This window comes from Falco punctatus (assembly GCF_963210335.1).
Source record: "Falco punctatus genome assembly, chromosome: 2".
Lineage (NCBI taxonomy): Eukaryota > Metazoa > Chordata > Aves > Falconiformes > Falconidae > Falco > Falco punctatus.
In genome coordinates, this window is record NC_137581.1 from 23,010,848 (window position 1) to 23,032,549 (window position 21,702).

At 40.8% G+C, this 21,702-nt stretch overlaps 1 protein-coding gene across 5 annotated transcripts in view; it reads right to left on the reverse strand.

The window, feature by feature from the left end:
- The window catches only part of LNX2 (ligand of numb-protein X 2), a 64,729-nt gene that overhangs the window by 35,271 nt on the left and 7,756 nt on the right, over positions 1 to 21,702 (reverse strand). The window contains exon 1 of one of the 5 annotated variants that reach the window (XM_080376410.1): positions 6,831 to 19,684. The exons of 2 other annotated variants lie outside the window; for them this stretch is intronic. The gene's annotated coding sequence lies outside the window, so the exon portion shown is untranslated. Of the gene's footprint in view, positions 1 to 993; positions 3,697 to 4,415; positions 6,805 to 6,830; positions 19,685 to 21,702 lie in introns of those variants that run through there. 2 more of the 5 variants (XM_080376412.1, XM_080376413.1) reach the window with 2 other exon arrangements.

The window sequence follows — 21,702 nt, forward strand, 5'->3', positions numbered from 1 at the left end:
ATGGTGCCCGCCTCCCAAAACCAGTGCCTCAAACCTTGGGATGCTCAACATCATAGGATGACAGAAGAAAAAATAAGGACACGGTGCCCAGAGATAAGTGGCCAGAAGGTTTTGCTGAAACACCAAAGATCATCCTGCAGCCATTTTCTACGGCACAAATGGAATGGCTTCTATTTTAGGACCAGGAGATTAAAATAGCTTTATACTTTAGTCAAATCAGTCTTGAATGAGACAGGGAAGATGAGGATTGCGACCCTACCGAGGTCTCTGCAACAAAATACCCATTCTTTATAGCAAATACAGAGCTACATCTGAAAGACCATCCCAGAATAAAAGAAAAGGAGACAAGAGTATGAATCCTTACTGAAGGTACATCTACACATCTACAGATTAAACTTGGCATATTCACACTGAATGAGAGGGGCACTGAGAAAGAAGGCAGCAAGACACACAAGCCAAGCTAGATGTGAGCCACCCAGGTTCACCCTGCACGAAGCCTGAACCCTACTGGAGGAGAAAGAACTTGAACTTGCACCCCCTCCGCTGCACGCACAGCAGCCACTGCTGCCCACCCTACCTGAAGCCTCGTTCACAGTTATTTGCCCTTCTCTGCCATCCTGTTTCACAAGAGAGGCAGGGGCCACCTTTCCAATTTTCAATAAGATCCATTTTCTGTGGGTACATTCGATTTTCTGCTAAGTGGAAAGAGAAGGGCCTGTTTCTGTAGGCTAACCTTGCTTGGTGTCAAGAGGCCACCCCACCACAGGAACCGCAAACACAGGATGAGTGCCTGGGGGATCAACATGCTCACAAGTCTTTCAATAACCTAGCATGTTTGCAACTTTTAGTCTTAAGCATGCAAAAAAAACCTGCACAAAACCTCCATCAAGCTCCCAAATCCCTTCTGGGATTTCTGTAGCAGTAAAAAAAAAAAAAAAAAAAAAATTATAAAAGCAGCAAAATGGAATGAAAGTGAAAATAACCCACACTTACCTGCCAGTAGACCCGAAGACAAACTTCCTTCTTAGTGCAGAGAATAATGAAAGCAGTATGTCATTAATGCTGTTGTAACAGGTAGAGTTTTATATCCAGTGGGAACAAACAAAAAAGTACCCCAACAGTCAAAAATCCACGACAAAGAGACAATTAGCAAGGCTTTCTTATTACTGACGGAGCAGAGGAGAAAGGCAAGAAAGAGTAAAACATTTGTTTATCCACCATGGTTATTTTCTGCAGTGCAATCTGTCCACCAGCCCTTGCCATATGTGCCACCCTTTCTGTTTGAAGAGATGAAGGCAGCAGAAAGCTGTCCATCAAGATGCTAAACCTTCTGGAAAGCCCTCCCCTGCGCACTTTGCCCTGAAACGTGTCTTTCATGGATGAACAGAAAACACTTAACTAGATTAAACGTAGCTCGTTCCTGGATATGCACAGAGAGAATTTGACTTGATTAATTCAAATTTTAAGGAGTTGAAGCGATTCAAAGAAATTAAAGAAGGAAGTGGTGAGCTGTGTTCCCTTTTTCTGCTCTTCTGTATAACCAGCCCCCATCCCTACGGGTGTGCATGGAGAAATTCAGGGAGACAACACTTGGATTAATCACAAAATGGCTTTGATGACAGACAGAAGCTGGGGGTGGAGGGGTAGAAAGAAGGATAAAAGAACTTTCTGGGTAGTCAAACTGCAGGACTAACTATTTTCAGGGAGAAACACCAGCCCCGTCTCTTCCTTCAGGCATGTGCCACCTTTCTTAACATGTTACAGCTGGTTTCATCCATCAACCACAAACCAAGTGATGGCGGAAAGCTATTTTGAAAGGTAAACTATGCTGTTACTAAGCAGTACTTTAGCTCAGCCACATCATGAAAAAAAACAAAGCTACCCCCTACCAAGCTAACAAAAAAGAACAATCTCTCTCTGAACAAGCATTTCTAAGATCTGTGTGAAATGGAGCCAAAAGGACACACTTCAGAGATGGCTCAGATAAACGATAAGCCACACACTGTCTGTGCTCTGCAGGAAAGCAGGCAGAGTCCTCTGTGGGAGCAAGTGCCCATCAGCTGTGAGGAACCCATGACAACCCATGGCCGGAGGAAGAAACCTGAAAGTATGGGAGAAAAGAGTGCAGAGGATGGTCTAGACAGAAGGTCTGTGGCGGCTTCAGCCTCCAGCCTCAGCCTGCCAAACAGCACCCTGGCAGCTCAGGCGCATCACTTGAAGAGCTAAGGCAATCCCCTAAACTGGTCTGCCCTAAGTGTGGGCAGACCAGTTTAGGGGATTGCCTTAGCTCTTCAAGCTGCTCGTTTTCTCCTTAATGAAAGAAAACAAATATCACCACATCAGGACTCTCCAAAAAAAGAAGAAACTAAAAGTCTTCTTAATGCCACAGTCAAAAGAGTGTTTAACTTGGGCTACCTACACACAGGCCAAACCAGCCAGGAGACCTGACGTGGCCATGAGCAGGGATACTGCTCACAGAGGGGCTGGTTCACCTGCAGAACTACCCCACTCGGTCTGCAGCCCAGTATGACCAGGCAGCAGGGAAAGCTGTGCTGGCTCCGGCCACCCCTTGGCAAACAGGTGACTCGTCCTGAATGCACTGCCATGCCTGAGCAGTCCCTACCTGCGCTAGGAATGATGTTAGGATGCAGTCCACGAGCTGTCACTTGAATTAACTCCATGACAAAAGCAAGTTCTTTGATTCTTAATGCTTCAGATTGATGCTTGTGCCTCTCCCTATTAACTCTGCTGAAGATATTTCACTTTGCTGCTGTATGTAACTTAGTTTCCACCTATTTTCTAAGGAAAGCTTTCCTTCTGATATGTGTAAAAAGGCTATTTTCAGAGCCAGCTGCCTGATCCAGCTTTGAGCACACAGGAATGCTAGAGCATGACCTGTCCTCATGCTCTTTTATATTTATTACCTTCATATTATTTTGTAGGACGCTTGTCAGAAAATAAGAATATTACATTGAGATCTTCTGCTTATGCTCTCTATATGTACATATACTACACCTCAGATAGACATACTCTGCATACTACACAGATACTGAAAATAAATGGTTCCATGCATCATCAGAATTTACGTAACAAGAACATGTTAGATCTAGAAGCTGTAGTCTTAAACATACAAATATCTTAAATAAAACCATTTGAATATTTTGTATGTAAACAGGTCTTTACATACACAGTAGACTAAGTACTTGATCTGGGGCCTTCCAGACAGGATTCAGAGAGGGAAGTGGACGTTGAGTTGACTATGTAAAGTCAAGTCTGGTTATACAAATTTGACAGAGAGAAAAAAATACAAAGAGAGCACTGCATTTGTTTTTAGTCCAACTATAGGAATCATATATTTTCCACTTCAGCCCTTGTAATTCTACAGCCATCAAGAAAGAGTGGAGAGAACATTTTTTGAATAAAAATAAACAATTAAAAACCCCAAACATTTTTCCTAAAACATTTATCTATCCCCTAACCACGTTTGCCAGCTGTTTATTTTAATTACCTTTCCTATTAGCCTGGCTGACTGCATGTTAAATATATATGCAAATACATACACACACACACACATATATATATATTAAAAAAATAGAATATGAGCACCTATTGGATAGGGAGGCTTTTACAGTGCAGTTATCTATCTGCCTGAGGTGCAAAATTTGGCTGCTACAGTAGTGTCCCCTGAACCCTGTTAGAGCTCTCAGAAACTCCTTCAGTAGGAGCACTGTTCAAAAACAGTCCTTTAAGATTCAAGTGAAAATGTTAGCAAAGACGCATAGTAACACACGGTAAGCCAACAGGTCCTGGTATGTATTCTTAAATGAGCGACAGGAGCTAAATATTAAGCAGCAATCTTCTGCCTCCCCCTTGCAGAATGAATAATGTGGAGGAGTGAGTGCCAAACTGCTGTTACAGCACTTCTGGCCACTTTCCTCGGTAGTCTCATTCTCTTTGTTTAAAAAAATAGAGTTGTAAACAAAAGCAGACAAATGAAAATCATCACCTTTAAGTGAGCAGTACAAATTAAAATAAAATCAAAGAATAAAAAAAAAAGACACTAAAGACACGTAAGTGGTAGCACCTATGTAAAACACCAAACTGGTAGCCATATGCAGAAATCATATGTAACAGATATATTAACTATAAAGAAATAAACTAGAATAAAATTATCCCATAAAAGTACAAGAAGGTTAAGTGCTCAGAGAAGGCTACTAGTCCTACAAGCAAACAGGAGGAAGGGTCAGGAGACGTTTCCTGCGGTGGGGAGGCATCAGGGAACTGCTACACTCATCTAGTGAACAAAAGCTGAGTCGTTAAAAAACCAAAGGCCTAGAATTATGAAAGAAAAATGCAGTTCAGTTCTCAGATACTTAATAATGAATTTGCAAAACATATAGAAGACATTTACTCACATCAGTAGGGAATTCTGGTTCACCACATTTTGGGAAGAGAGTGGGAAAGGAGCGATGCGCTGAAGAGCCCCGCCAGGTAGGACATCCAGATTCCTAACTTCAGGCACCACTTTTCTGTATCCGTGGTCAAAATGGTTCCAGCAGTAGAGGCTGACAGAAGCATGCTACATTGGGAAGGAGCCAAACTTCTCCTCCTCCTCCTCCTCCTCCCCCTCCCTGTCCAATCTCTTCTCAGCATGCTGAAATTTTGCATTTGAGATTCTGTGGGGGATGATACAATTTTCATTTCCTCATTTATTCTATGTATTCAACCCTTAAGAGCTACCTCTTAAAATATCAGTCTTGCTTTGAAGGCTACTACTTCATTTAGCAGTGCTTTTGGAAAAAGGTCTTTAAGAGGCAGACAATTCAGCCTCCAGAGTATCCGTCTTCTTTGCACTCCCTAACCACAATGCTCATTTTCCCAAACCAAGCACTTCTCAACAAGTTAGGTTAGGTTCACAGACATAAAAAATTGAAACTCTCATTTATTTCCATACCTGGTTTTTTTTACTCCCAACCCATGCTAAATGCTTTCACATGTTTTATGCCAGATACTTATTTTTAAAGTTTATAAACTTTTTTATTATTGCTATATTGTCCAAGAGCCAGAAACCATCACAGACAATGCTCCTACTGCACTGGGAGCTGTGCAAATGAGCCCAAAAGATTATGCTGTCTCTGAGATAAAGACTCACATTCCTATGAGATAGGTCTCTTTTTCATAAATAGGGAGCAGTGCTGCACACCAAGACGATGAGACCCCAGAAGTGCTACGCAAGGTCCAGTGCTGCTGTAGACACCTGCCTACCTCTCGTACAGAATAACAGCAGCAGCAGCTGTGTTGTTACAAGGCCAGGTGAGCTAAATGCAATGGCACTAGCGTGCAATGGATTATTTGGAAATAACGTACTTCCAAGTTTCTCTGCCCCTATCAGCAACAACTGGGATTCAAGGAATTAAGTCAGAAATTCACCTGCAAACTGCCAGTTCATAAAAACCAGATCTTGTAAGAAATTACTCAAACTTACTATCACGTTCAGAGCAGCCCAGCAGCTGACAGGAACAGGGTCTCGTGGGTCAAAGAAACTATGCAACAAGTCATCTTCACCTGGCAGCATCACTAAAAAGCTAAGGAATACCTTGAAAACGAGCGCACAGTTTATCCTGAAAAGGGTCTCTTCTGCATCAAGCTTGTAATACAGAGAAGTCAGACGGAACAGCCCACCCCCTCCCCCCCCCCCCAAAAAAAAAGTCAGCTCTATAGCTGTCTTTCTAGCTAGACACAGACATTTGAGTCAGAAAATCAATGTTTCAAAATTCTGTAAGGACCTGTTCAATATTGCAATAAAAAACAATCTTGATTTTCACTGGTTTTGAGAGTTAAAAAGCTAGTAATTCCAATTTAATGAACCAAGAGGTGGGCAAACAGGGTAATTAAAAGCCTTCATCCTGTCCTTTCTGTGTGCAATCTGAAAACCAGAGGTGCAGTCAAGAACATGATGAGATTTTCAAAGGAGACATCTTACTTTAACAGCAGCAGACTCAACTACAAGCAACACTGTCTCTTACTATCAGTCATATGGGATGAGAACACAGAAACAACAAATAAAATCTCAGGCAACTAGTCTGCCTCCATGGATTGAGTGAACGTAAACAAAACATACAGGGGAAAGGAAAGAGTCCTGAAAAGGCTATCCTAGCTGGACAATTTTAAGATGTAAAAGGTAAAATCTTTCACAGAGCCAAGAAGTTACACTAGAAAGCTGCTGCAGTATTATAGCATACTTTGGCTAAAAGGAGTAATTTACATACATTTCCCTTTATAAACTTCAGAACTGGAAATATATGAACTCGAATTTACTGTTTGTCTATACAGACCAGTTTAACTGAACATGAAGTTTCAATAAGGTTAAATTCTGAACTGATACTTACTTTGTTAAAGCATGCTGTGTTGCTTTAGCTTCAGCCAATCCCTACTTCTAAGTGGAAATAAATATAAAGCCAGAGGAGTTTACAAAGTGTCTTGGGTTTTTTTCACTAACTAAATGAAAATAAATCACTGGACTTTTCCCATATGCCATAAAAGATGGATTTATCTTTTTTTCTTTGTATGCTGGATTTGGAGAACAACACATCTGTAGGACTCCAGCTTGCTGGAGACCCATGTTCTCCACTGCCCTCCTGGCTCCCTTCAAACTCATGAATGTAACCAAGCGGATGCTTTGGCTCAGAGATTACTATTTAGCTGCCAACTGGAGGTCAAAGCATGCAAAGAACTATCCATAAAACCTTGTCCCAAATATTACACAGTAAACACTGATACACAGCATGCTTAGAATAAGAAAATACACAAATAAAACCACTGAACCTCACCAGCCATTTCAAATCTTCAAAGATCTTCCAACAGCCAGACCCGACATCTCACTTGCTCTCCTGTTTTTCTCTCTCCCTCCTTCCCCTCCCCAAATCCTGGAAAAACAGTGGAACAAATTACTCTTCTGGGACAAAAAATTCTACCTGAAAACCTTACGTACAGTTATTTCAAAATACCTACACACTAGAGCTCTTAATTTTTATTTTTCTAACAAGAAGTCCTGAAAGCAAATAGATTTAGAAAAAGAAGGAACAAACACATGAATGACCTGTTTCACATTCTGCTTTTCAGAAGTCTATCATCCCTTTTTGGTTTTAAAAAAGTCTTAACCAGAGGACTTGTGTTACTTAAAGTCTGCATGCACGGCACAATGCCCAATGAAATGAGACACCTTTTTTGCAAGGTAGTTATAACGTCTACCTGGAAGTTTACCAGGGTTTCTAGGATGCCTGTTGGAAAACCTTATGCATAACTGTACAACTATTACTATATACGTATCCTAGGAGACCAAAGAGCTTTCACATTTAAGAGCTTATTTCCCAGCCACACTCTCGATACACATCTCATGCATTTATAAATAATACAAATAGCCAGGAGAAAGGAGGACATTGGTTTAACTTCAGCCAGAACGTACACTGACCTCTGCTTACATCAGCATAAATGTTTCATTTTATTTCACTTCTCCTTCTTTCTCACCTTCGGACTATAAAGATGTCAGAAATCTCATATGATTCATTAAATGTGTTTTTAAACTTGAATTTTACAATGGAGCAAAGCTAAAGTTTTTTAATCTTTAAAAATTCATATACATACATGCATATCACCAGAAAGAGCCTTTGTATTCATGCAGGTGAAAATTTAGATTCCTGACCACATTTTGCAAAGCATCAACCTGTTAAATACAACGTATCAGAGAACGATATAATTTAGGAAGAAGCCTCAGAAAGAGAAATGCAAAAAACCAAATTAAACAAAAATCACAAACCAGCTAATTCAAGAGAGACTCACTTTATACTTCAGGTTAGAATAGCCTATACATTTGGAACAAGCCAAATCAAAAGCATTCCCTTCGTTTCTTGTTTGTAATCCTTGTCACAGGGTCTAACCTGCAATTAAGCGCTCGGCACCCAGCTTCTGAAGAAGAGCATCTTTAAAATGCCGAGTGGAGCCCCGGAAACACCCAGGTACGATTCCTCAGCAGCTGGCACCGAGAATCTGTTACAAAACCTCCAACACAGAGCATGACAGTGCCTTCCCTTCATCACCTTTTTAGTCTACATTTCTTACCCTTCCATCCCAGTGGAGGCGAGGAGGGAGCACAGCATACCTGCCCAACATAAAGGAAAAGAAGAATATACTGTTGTTCTCCTGGAGGAGGGGGTATCACATGACAAGAGGGAACTTCAAGGGAAAAGGTTGTCGGCACGCTGGTAAACACAAATTAATTCACCGGTGGGTAATTAAAACAGGACCAGCCCCTCCTATAACCACTAAGCAGCTCTCGGGGTTTGATTTACTTAAAGCAGTAAATTCATCTAATCACCTAATCTCGCACGAATACGAGTGAAGCCCTGATAGCCGTGACTCAGTAAATACTAACCAGAGCAGAAGCCAGCGTAAAAGATCTGCAGGCGCTCTCTTACACTGTGTCCTTTTCACATCCTAAACCTAACATTAAAACTAACCACAGGCTAAAATGTCGCCAGCTATTTCTCATGAATGCATAATGAAACGGTGCTACTACATCTAGTGAATCACAGTTTTGTAAGCACACCCGGCGAGCATGTGCAGGTATCACACGCACAGGAAAACTTAAAATAGCTCCATGTATACAGCGGCTTTACAACACATACAGGACATTTCAAGTCTCCGTCATGCTCTACACATGCTGTAAGTATTATGTAAAGCAACACCATGTTTGCAAGAAAAGCAACAAATTTGATTATACAACATTATTTTTCTTTCCTCCTCTCCTCTATTTAAGAAAATTCTGCTTTAAAAAAAAATTAAAATGAAATGTTGAAACTGTTCTCAAAACTGTACATACTTTCTAAGAGTCTCAATTTCTGTATAGTTTTATAATTCAGTACCTCACTACTAGAGGTATTCAGCGCAGAAAGTCAGTTTTACATCCTGAAATTACTCTGCTTTTGTAAACATAAAAAAAGAAGAAAAAAAAATATTCTGTTTTTCTTTCAAATTAATTGACTTCCTGGTTTTTTGAATACTAGATACACACTGGACTTCAGTAACTCCACTTTCACGTGGAATATTTAAGTATTACTTTTCCGTTATACTGGACATAATACAAATGACACGCTGGAGAGTCTACAGCCAGCTAAATGTGACAGCCATCGTATCCCTCAAGCCACCATCCTCTCCCTTCACATCCACGAAGTGGATGAAAGGCTGGCCAGGCTGGATGGGGCTTTAAGCAACCTGGCCTGGTGGAAAATGTCCCTTCCCATGGCAGGGGGGTTAGGACTAGATGATCTTTAAGGTCCCTTCCAACCCAAACCATTCTATAAAAAAACCCTAAACCTACAACCACCACCACAAATCAGCAGTGACAAGTATTCTCCAGCAGCGAAGGGCTCAGCTTGAAGTCCCAGGGAATGCTTCAGAAGACTTCAGGGTGGTCTTTATACCACCCTCCACTTGCGAAAACACGACTGCAAAGTAAATTACCCATCTGAAAAAGTACCAAACCTGGTGGGTTTTTTTCACTCCTCTTGGCTTGCCATGGTCTTAAACAAATAGGCTTGGATAAACAGCGCAATGAAGAGGACTGATACCCTTCTGGTTCACAGGAGAGCTGCATGGCCTAGAGGAGACACCACCCCTGGTGGGGCCACCAGAGCAGTTAAATAAATTCTCTGATTAGGAGCAAGGCCTGTGCTGTTCCTTCCCGTGAGGAAAAAGCTGCAATGCTATTTCAAAGACCTAGATTGCGCTACGGATACTTTTGACCTCTGCTGTAGACATTTCCAATGGCACTACAATGACAATGCCAATTACATTTATGCTAGGTGAGAGCCATTTTCTTTGGGTTTGAGCATTTGCCTGTAATACACCATTTCATCAGGAGAATCAATATAAACCAATCCTGGCTACAGTGTTAACACACCAGTACAACACCTACACAGGCTTCCTTTAGCACCCAAGTGTCATTAATTAAAATAAAGTCATGGCTGGAAATGCCACTTGCTAAGGTAACAAGATTTTTAACATGGGGATCTTAGCTGTACTGTGAAACAGCATGGTGAAACACCACAGAGCAAAGGAAGGGGGAAAGGCTGAGAGAGCTGGGCAGCCTGTGTAGCCTGGAGAAGAGAAGACTGAGAGGGGACCTTATCAGTATTTACCAATATCTTGAAGGTGAGTGTCAGGAGGATGGGGCCAGGCTCTTTTCGGTAGTGCCCAGTGACAAGACAAGGGGCAACAGGCACAAACTGCAAAATGGAAAGTTCCATCTGAATACGAGGAAGAATTCTTTACTTTGAGGGTGACAGAGCACTGGAACAGGCTGTGGAGTCTCCTTCTCTGGAGACATTAAAACTCACCTAGATGTGACTCTGTGCAAACTGCTCTAGAAGAACCTGCTTTAGCAGGGTGTTGGACTGCATGATCTCCAGAGGTCCCTTCCAACCCTGACCATTCTGTAATTCTGAGCCCCTCACCTTGCCCCACAAAAGCAGCCCCCCAGCCCACCCCTGCTGCTGCAAGGTTCCCTCTGAATTTGAATCCCAAAACACTAGCACTGCTGTCACTACCGATGAAGGCAGAGGACAGCCAGGAGCTGCCAACAACAGGCTGAACCAAAATTCTGAGTCTGAGTCCCAAAACTGTCTTCAGGAAGCATGTTCTCCTCCTGAGTGATGAACCTACTCCCTCCATGGAACTGAAGTTTAATGCACAGACTCCGCACTTTTAGCTGTACTTTGCAGCAGGAAAATCAAGATTTTAAGACGATTTCAACTAAGTGTGCCACAGGACTGCAATGAGCAGCTGAATAATAACATTTTATTGGAAAGAAAGAAAAACCCACCACAAAACCCCATATTATACTAACCTCAAGAAAAAAACCACACATATTTCTGAAGGAAGTGGTAAACAACTTTTACCCTCATTAAGAAGTTGAGAAATATGCACACCACCACTAAAATATAATTAATACAGAGTCTTCAGAAGAGTCCAAAGGAGCAATTTAATTAACCACCTGCTGATTTCATAAATGACAAGAACACACAAAGGTAATGGCACCTTATAATTGAAAATGTCCTGTTTATTTAGCTGAGCAATTGTACTGTTCTATGTCATGCATTAATATGAGGAAATGCATTTTGAACTCATGACATTTTTAACTTTGTAAGGTCTGACAGAACAACATACTGCCCGTGATACAGTCACCGTATACTCCATTAATTCAGTGCTTTTACCTAAGAACCTCAAAGTCACTGACAACCATAAAGGTCTTAACCTTTATGAACTCTTGATGGGCTTTTTCCATGCCCTTTTCAAAAATGCAGATGAGCTGGGAGGAAAGAACCCAATTTTATTGGTATCCCACTTCAAACTAACTACCACCTCATGTAGGGCCTTAGTTTATATCTGTGGTTTTCCCACTTTTCATACAAAGGGATCCTCTGTATGAAATACATCTGTTGACGACTTTGTAAACTCATTTTGCAATTTCTCACACTTTTCCTTCAGCTGGGAAAAAGCTTCCTTTCAGCTACTACATCCTTTATTAAAACTGAAGAGAAGCAGCTTTTACTAAGGTAGGAAAACAAGGTAACAAAATATGTGAAAGGCTCTTCCTCATCATTTCTATTGGACTTTTCAGAGATAAAGCTCAACTGAATTAATATTCCTTCTTGCTTTCACAAAACTGAAAATGCCTTTGTGCTGCCACATTACAACCATCAAAGTCTATCTGACTGAACACGAAACAGAGCAACATCTGAATTTATGAGCTGTCCATCTCCTTATCCAATGGACACATGAGGAACATTCATTTATACCTGCTTTGGGGCATACATATTTTAAAGTAACAGACTGAGGAGATTCTTCAGGCATAGCAGTCTCCACTGGAAACTTGATCGCCAGACTCCAAGACTTTCCCTACAGCATTCAACAACATATCGTAAAATCAGTAGTTCGACACTGCAGCAGCAGCAGCATGCAAGCATAGATGCAGCTGCCTCATACATCGGTCTCAGTATCTCTAGTCCCACTTGTCCCCCCTATCAGCAGCCCTGGGATGACATCCATGACTTTACGTAGCATTGCCTTCCCCCTACCTACTACAAGAAAAACATTCAATAGAAATGGTACCATTAAATGCTGATCCCAACAGCATCACTGTGTAATGTTATCTAGTTAAAGCAATTAGCTTGCGTGTACACATTAGACACACATTCCTGCAATTTTGCATCCAACGGTGAAATCTTTACTTATTGGTATTAGCTAGTCATGTTTACTGTTCCTGAGGGTTTCCCATCCATAAATGTTTATGATATTTACTCAGTCTGTAGCAAACCATTACTAGGCCTACCTAGCTGTATTAGCCGCCTGTCAGTGATGCCACCAGATATGTAAACATCTCTCTAAACTGATGAAAACTCCAATTATTTTATGCACCATGGTTTATTTACCAACTAGATGAGGAAAGAAGGGTTCTTGAATAAATACCATAAAGCACCCTCTAATAATTTTTGTAACTTTTGTTTTAAGTCTTTCCCCGTATCATGTGTTAACTCTTTAAGAGCACTCACATTGGACATCGGCAGGTCCCAGGTACCACCTGTGAACACCGCCTCCGGGTTCCTTGTTAGCACGCCCTCAGGTATCCTTCCTCAGAGGACCCTTAGGCAGGCGACTCTCACTGCAGGACCGAACACTGAGCTGTTTTCCAATGGTTAATCATGATGACTGCCGCATGTTTCCGAGATCCACTCAGCTGTGAAAATGGTTTAGATTTTCTGCTTCTAAATGTTATAGAAAAATATATTGCTTAAATTGTAATGTATCAGTCAACTGCCCGAAGCTTCCAAAACAATCTGGACTGCTCAATATTGCTGATTTGTTTCTAACAGTTACTATTGCAATAAACTATCAGAAACGCTCCCAGAATCACAGAACCATCAGGGTTGGAAGGGACCTCTGGAGATCATCTAGTCCAACCCCCCTGCTAAAGCAGGTTCTCCTAAAGTAGGTTGCACAGAGTCACATCTAGGTGAGTTTTCAATGTCTCCAGAGAAGGAGACTCCACAGCCTCTCTGGGCAGCCTCTTCCAGTGCTCTGTCACCCTCAAAGTAAAGAAGTTCTTCTTCGTATTCAAATGGAACCTCCTGCGTTGCAGTTTGTGCCCGTGCTCCTTGTCCTGTCACTGGGCACCACCGAAAAGAGCCTGGCCCCATCCTCCTGACACTTGCGCCCTCAAGATATTGGTAAATACTAAGGTCCCCTCTCAGTCTTCTCTTCTCCAGGCTACACAGACCCAGCTTTCCCAGTCTTTCCTCATCAGGCAGATGCCCCAGTCCCTTCATCATCTCTGTAGCCCTCCAATGGGCCCTCTCCAGGAGTTCCCTGTCTCTCTTGAATTAGGGGACCCAGAACTGGACACAGCATTCCAGATGCTCGCCCTCTTCCATGCCACTAAGGTATTTTGAAAGTAAATGATACTGACTTTTTGAAAGAGCTCCGTTTACCCACCATACTCCTCCCTAACAACTGCACTCAAAGTTTCTCATGTGTTCTTACCTGCAGTAAGAGCACACCCATAGAACACAGATTTCATGTGCTAGGTTAACTAGGTACAAGGATTAGAAAAGAGGCTGACCACTGCTAGAGAAAGGCTTAATCATACAAATTATTTGTCACAAGCTTCACAGCCCGCTGCTGAAAGCTCTCAAAGATAAATGGTGTTTGCGTAACCCACCAGAAATCATCTGGGATGCGGAACAGGGGAAAGGAACAGAGAGTCCTCAGCAGCGCAGGAGAGCTCTGATTTTTTCACAAAATATCAGAACTTGCCATTGAAGAGAGTGGAAATATCAATCTTGAAGGTGCCTTCCTCAAAACCTGCCTGTAGGAACTCCTGTGCTCCTCAAGTTTGTTTCTTTTTAAGTGAGTTAAATGCTGCCTATTTTCCCCTACTGCTAGCCGGGTTATTTTTTTCCTTTATAACACCATTCTCCCAAGTTTTCTGCTACACAAGTCTGAAGAGCCAGAGATGTGGTGGTCTGCAGCTTGTTTATGAAACCGGCCCTTACTGTCTCCCTGTGCATCCTGGAGGGGCAGGCAGCAGCTGGACACCCTCCCTCTTTCTTCTACGGAGATGCAAGATGGATGCAAGCAGATAAGTTATTAAGTGATCAAAATACATACAGAGAAGTAATTCACTTTAAATATTTCACAGGGATGTAATTAGTTTATTAATTGCATCTTCTAGATTAATTTCTGCTTCCATTAGGTCGTGGCACAGTGAAGTGATTTAAATCAAGGGATTTAATAGCACTTTGAATTAGTTTAATAATGCTAAAGCTTACTGGATATATTCAAGTATTTACCTCACAAGAGCTACCTTTTTCACTGTTTTATAAAATTAGTTTAAAATCAAATGTATTTTGTTACCATTCCTGGTAAAGAACTGTATTTAAATTTTATGAGAATAATGGAAATAACTAATACCATTTCATGCTTAAGTACAACTTAAAACTTTAAACTTAGAAGTATTTATTTAAGCAAATTATACTGCTTATCACTAGGAAAATTAGATTCTTTCAGTGCAGTAATAGTGCTTTTTTGCCTTCCTGCCCTCACTGCCACCAAAGAAGGCTTATGTTTGATTTCCTTTCCATTCACTGGTATTTCACCGCAGAACATAATTTTGGAAGTGGCAGAGCCTTGCCTGGAGCTGGAGTTACTGCCGCCAAAAATCTCCTCCTTACAAAATTTCCTTTGCATTCTAAAAATTAGGATCAATAGAAAATAAAGTACAGTCAAAAGTGATTTTCAGGTTTCTCTGCACATTAGCAGCTAACTACCTCAACACTGATGATGTTTCTGCACAGGACTTGCTTTCATACAGCCCACTCAGACTCTTAACTTAGCAGCTCAAAGGACATTTGTTATCTTTTAGCAAATACCTACTGCTATTTGCATTTCACAGGCTTTCCCATAGCTTCTGGTTGTAAGAGCAACCTTCAGGGTGGCTTCCACTAGCACTATCTCATTTCACATTTCAACAGACCAGGAGAAGACAGATGCTCAGTTTTCCAGGCTCAGCTGAGGTAACTTCTAGCTCACAAAACCAGAACCTCTTATGCCATCTCCCTATATGTCTACGAGCATCGCAGCTAGAGGGTTATTTTAAAATTGTCCTATGTATGTGTGTTACCTGTTTTAATGAAATAAAAAATACGAGAAAAGTATTCAAACAAAATATGCAGACTACCTGCTGTAAAACTAACCTGGCAAACAACCTTAGAATTCCCTAAGGGCACCAAATGTCCTTAAGCTAAATTCTCTGAATTGAGAGGAATCCACTCTACTGCTACATAATTTCTTGTAGAAGAATTACACATTAGGAGTTGAGAATAAATCTAGTTCTTTCCACGCCAGGGCCCGCATTCGCTTTGTGGCTTTATAAACTCCAGAATTGCTAAATACACGCAAGCCTCATATAAATAAATAATAAAGCACCGAGAAAATTTTTCTTCCAGAATTGCTTTGCAGTCTAACTAGAATGATACTTCTCCTTCACTGCAATATTATGTTGTGGTACTAACTCAAAAGTTCAAACCATTTTCATTTCTTTATTACCAGTAGCAATCTAGGAAATCCTGCCATCAATAGTAAATCTACATGAAGTCGTACTCCTCTGGTACATTTTGTGCATAGCAATCAGTTCGTAACACGATCTTGTGTTGTTTAAAATTCAGTTTATTCTTCAATTACTCTGCTAGCCCGGCTCTAATTTATTATATTTTCTGGTACATTTGATTTTGGATATTATGACATCCTGGCTCATGCCATTAGAGAGGAAACATAAAATGGTGAGGATGTCTAGGGACAGCTGAGAGTAAGATAGCAACAGCCTGGAAAATTAACAATATCACTGTCTCTGTGCTCAGCTAGACCTCTCCTGCATTAGTGCTAAAAAAATTTGGCAGTATTTCTCCAATGTAGAGCTGACATCCAGGAATAGCATCAGAAGCACCATAAAACCTCAGCTAGTGCGGCGGCCAGCTCAGGTGGTTGGGAGGGGGACGGCAGCCTCTGAGCCCACCGGGAAAGCTGAGCTGCAGAAGAAAAACACTGGCCCTGCTGCTGCTTGGAGCCCACCAAAGAAACCAACACAGTGCTAAATGCCACCGATACTATATACATTGATTCTTACTTTTTAGCCTTGCAGTGTCTCAGTCCTAGCTACCATTTCTTTCTCCCAGCACCCAAGGTGACATGAGAGGCAGCAGCCAGAAGCCTTCTCAAAGCATCTTTCTTGAGAACCCCAGCAGAAGGGAGGGCTTCACACACCCCCTCCAGCTTGGCAACCCGACTGCATTAACCTTCAGGGCACACTGCCAGCCCCACCTGCTTACTCAGGCTTTTGCCAGCAAGGGAAGCTCTCACCGCACTGATTTGTCCTTTGAAGACACATCCTCTATTACTTACTTCTTACTTCCCGCTCTTACATTTGGTGTCCGAACTCCTGCATCCAGAGGATGGAAGGGCAGTCCTGATGGGGGAACATGAGGCTCCTGTATTCACATCTGACTTTTTTCCCTACAACTGATTCTGACAACTTCCAACATGAAACATCCTCGTGTGCCTGCACAGCTTGCTCTGTCCCAAGAAATTCCACGTTGGGTTTTGAAAAAAAAATTGTGTTTCACTACTTTTGTCTGTTCTTCAGAAAGCTTGAAGACAGCTTACCAAAACAACACCCAGGAGCGAACACTCTGCAGGGAAATCCAGGCAGCTGGACCCACGAGAGGCTGCCAGCATTGGAAAGAACTTGCGGTGGGGGAAACCTGGCTGGACCCAAATCCTCACTGATCATTTTTGGCTCCAGAAAAAAAAAAAACCCAAGCAACTACTTTTCCCCTATAAAGTCTTATCCTGTCTCTAAGCAGTCTTGCAGCTCAGGCAGTACTGCCAGCTCCTTCTAAACCTCATAAGCAGTAAGCATTTTACTAATGATGCAGTTGCTGCAACTGTTGCAGTCATTTAAAAAGACAATGTCAAAAATTACATGTAGCAACATTAAAACACCATGATTCAGGTTGCAAGATAATTTACAAAATTAAGAAATGCCACTTCTTAGCTTACCCGCTACCTTTCAGGTTTCCCCACTCCTCCTGAACCTGTGCTGTAGCCCAGTTTGTTTCTCTGTTCAGAACTTTTTTCCCTAGCAGCCCAGTCCCAAGCAAAGGATGGACACAAAGGGGAGTACAGCATAAGGGATGCGTAAGTATTTCCAACATTAGGTTGCTTGATTTTACACTTTACAACCCCACTGAAATAAAGTTATTGGTGCATGAGAAATACAGAGTACAATTTTAGCTTGTGAAGTCTGACAGAGTCAGAACAAATCAGATCAGACCACACTTAGATGGGATGGAGAATTGGGATGGAGGGGCTCTTTTGTCCTGTTAAATGCTATCTCCCATACCCCAGTGTAATGAAACATCAACACGGTGATGAGACAAAATTGCTCCTCTCATTTTGGCGTATGGGTACCAAGAAAACATATTGACCAAGTTCTTTAAAAGCAAACGACAACTTCAGCTCCAACCATTTTCTCTTTCCAGTCCCATATACTCTTAAGTAACTTGTCCATGCTTATGCTGCAAATCAATGCCCACGCTCCAGTGTCTCCCTGCACCTGCTCCCATTACCCTATGTTTGAAACAGCCAAGAATCGAGACCAGAGACTCGATTTCACTTCGCAGCATGCAGAGAATAATTATCAATAATTGATTTCGGTCAACTTCACCTGGGGCACTGCCTCAGGCATGTAATGGAGACTTACAGTACGTACCAAGAAAAGGAGGATTTATAAATAAAATGATTTGATAATCTGAAAAAAACCCTCAGTAAACAAAGGAATTTTACAGATAATTGTATTAAAGATTAGAGTTGTTTTAAAACAATGCAGAATGTATTCAAGAATATCTGGGAAGAAAGGTGGTAGTTTTAAAAGCAAAACCTTGGGGGAAAATATTTTCCCCCCTCAAACAGAGAACAGTAATTCACTTTATTAAATCCTAATCCTCTTCAATTCATGTTAAAGCAGAGCATTTTTTCCAATAAAGAGTTTTATCAATCTATTTAAATGCAATTTTATACACAATTAAATATGTCAATAGATTTTAAACCAGTTTTAATATCTGATTAATGATTGGTTATTCCATCTTTTTTATTGCTTCCATTTTATTTCATATTTGAGAAGCAGGCTAATTTTACGTCAGAAAACTGAGTAAGTTTATTATTAAACAAGGTTAGAACTTACCCTCTGGATCACTCTGGATTGCAAAAGCCATCTCATGTCTGTCTTTTTGTATGTACCTACTCATCAGCTGGAAAATTAAGAATAACAACTCCTTCTATCTTAGTAAATGAGTGATGGAAAAATAATAACATGTTTTCCAAATTTTAGTTGTGACAATTTACGTGAAAATCCTCCCAATACAACTCAAATTGTTCATGACATTTTCTATAATCAATAATATTTAGACAGATCTTGTATTTAAAAAATGCACTGTTGAAGCTCCTCACTGCTCTAACTGCTGACTGTACCAGAAAAATAAAGCTACTCCACAATTAAGAAGAAAAAGCAAAAACTACAGAACTGAACAATAATTAAGTTGGTAAAAACATACTGGGTCTGGTTTCTATAATGTCTTTACCTACTGTATTTCAGCTTTGTTCTTCCATAAAATATGCGTAATGTTAGAATTAAATCTGGAAGGAATTATAAGTTAAGATCTGGAAAGAAAGAAAGAAAAGAGAGAAAAAAAAACGTGTTGAGAGAAAAGAATAAGTACAGGGTTTGTTTTTTTCCTTTTTATACCACTTTATTTATATATAGAAATTAATTTTATATATATATATACACATATATGTAAAATAAGTTCAACGACAAGTAGAATGCTAACCAGATTTGTATCAGCAGGAACTGAGCCCTTGCAAAGCAATCCCATAAGGGATGCCTTGCTGTAACCACATCATCATAGCTGTGGTGAATTCAGCAATTTCCTCGGGAGCAGAAGCAGGCAGGTCTCTCATGCCCACAAAGGACCCTGTGGGGTCACCATTGCAGACTCAACTGAACAGTCAAGCTGTAGGGATGGCTAAGTAGGCCTCAGCATGTGATACATCATCTGAAAAATAGTATATACAGGGTAGCAACTGCTCCTAATGCATACGGTATATTGCAGCGAAGCCCCTTCTCTCTTGCATTTCAACTGAAAACCTGCTTAACAGGCTTTCAGGTAAACATGGCTTCACCTACATCAACACTTTAGAACAAACCATCTTTATCCTCCAAGCCTGAAAAAAATTGCAGCAAATGCTGACATTACTATATGAAGTAAGTTGCCTTCACTAAACTTGAGACTTTAACTTAAAGACAAACGATACCTGTTCTGAAACCCGTATGGTTCTGATTATTTGTAGGAGGTAACACATCAAGCTGTACCCAAAAGTTCTTCATCAAATATCTTCTGCTTCATAATAGCATGACAACTTCCCAGCTCCGCAGCTTTTCAAACTTTTCAAAGTATTTCTTAGGAAAGCATTACACTTCCACAGCATTTCTCAAGTCAATGGCACACATCCCTTACTGCAGAAGAAAGAACTGTAACAGTTTCATTTCACACTCCAGTAACCCAAAATTCTGCATTACCGCTCACTTTAGTGTTAATTTTCCCATAGATTCTCTTTTTCTGCTTACATGGCAAGACAGCTCAGGTCAAGTGCACAGACAAGCTGTGCTGCTGATTCTCCTTTTTACCACCACAAAATCACCTTCACTTTTGCTTCACCAGAAAGTTATTATCCCTGCAGAAAGCAGGAGAACCACAGTCAATAGATAGGTCAGCAGCTATCACTCAAAATGGATTTCCAAGCAGGAAAAAACCCTTCCAAAAACTAAAACTACAAGTATTATTTATGCAAGATCATGCCCACACTGTATAAATACACCACGACAGGTATATTTGCTGCTGTACATGCAGTGAAGCCTAATTCAGCTTGTGTCACTTCCAGCTATAGACACACACGTATCAGCAGCTATAGAGTATAAAACTATCAGCGCTGAACAGACATGCTGAGCTATCCCCCAGGTAACAGGAATGAAGAGCGGTTATTTCACTAGACAGGGTAGGCAGATACCCTTTTTTTACTGATGATTCAAAAAAGAAACACATTTGGTGGTTGTCGCTGAATTCTTACGAAGCTTTGTAATGTGTATGTCAAGATCTAACTTACATACCTTTTTAAGACATTTGGATGAAATGCATGACAAACCCACAAGTATACAAACTTACCTTTATAACCTGGATGAGATTAGCTTTACCATTTAAAAGGAATTAAAATAGTTAAGAAGCGAACCTAAATTCTGAAGGCATTCAATACTGAATGAATAGCATTTTATACTGGTTTAGTATAAGGCAGGAAACCCTGTGATTTTTAAAGCTTCAGTCTTCATTAAAGCAGCAACGACAGCTTAGTAATGGACTATTTGTAAAAACAGCCCAGGAATTGACTTGTACTAATTTTTAATTAACATAAATGCAAGATCTAACACAGACACAGAACTATTTTACTAATTCACTGAGTGAGCATTCATTAGCTTCTGTCAGTAACAACAAACGGCTGAGAAAACTCCTCTAGAGCAAACAAGACATAAAGCCAAGAAAAAGAGGCTGGATAGAAGGAAATCCCCATCAACCTGCTCTGGAAGAAGCTTGACTGAAAAAGGTTTTTTCAAAAGTTTAAAAACCAAGTTACTTCAATTAACACTTGGGGCAGCCCCCCAGAGCAGTAGGGGTTTTGATGATAGCCACAGTGCATCCATACTGTTATCAAGGGTATAGTTACACCTGTATGAACGCAATGGGGTTTATAGCAAACTCTTTGAACATGACCAGAAAGTTTATACAACACATTGGGATCCATGGTGTATGTGATGTATCAATCAACTTTCACTGACAGTTATTTGTCTGGTTACAAACAAATTTTGAACAACTCAAATAAAAAAATATATAGAAGAAAACAACGATATGGGACAGGGGAACAGATCTAATGAAAGAGGCAAGAACACAAGGAAGGGTGGACTATTAGTAAATAAATGCATGAACGTGGCAGTAACAACAGGCATCCTTCTCTGCATGAAGTGGCAATACAGCTGTTACTAATCTTTTTTCTATAACTTTTAACCTCCAAACATGTAGAAGCAACTTAATATGGTCCACGTTTAAGTATTTAATCAACTGCAGATATTCAGAGCACTATCCATGAGACACATACAGATATTAACATCTCCAGTGTCCTCCTTGAAATGTGACTGGGTCTAGGTGTAGGCTACCCAGCCATAAGATGGACTTCAAAAGTACTGTTTTGCACAGACTGTTACTGAAGGCAGTGAAAGAACTGTGCTGAAGTCAAAAGAGCCTTGTGGGGTTGTGGGTTTTCTTGTTGCTGTTGTGTTTTTGCTGGTGTAGCAGGTAGCGATGTCAATTAGGGGAATGGACGACATCACTACACTCACAGAAAACCCCAGTATAGGCTCTGTTCTACTGCCGTAAGAGTATGTTGCTGATACAGCTCGTTTCATCTGGGGACTAATACAAGGTACAC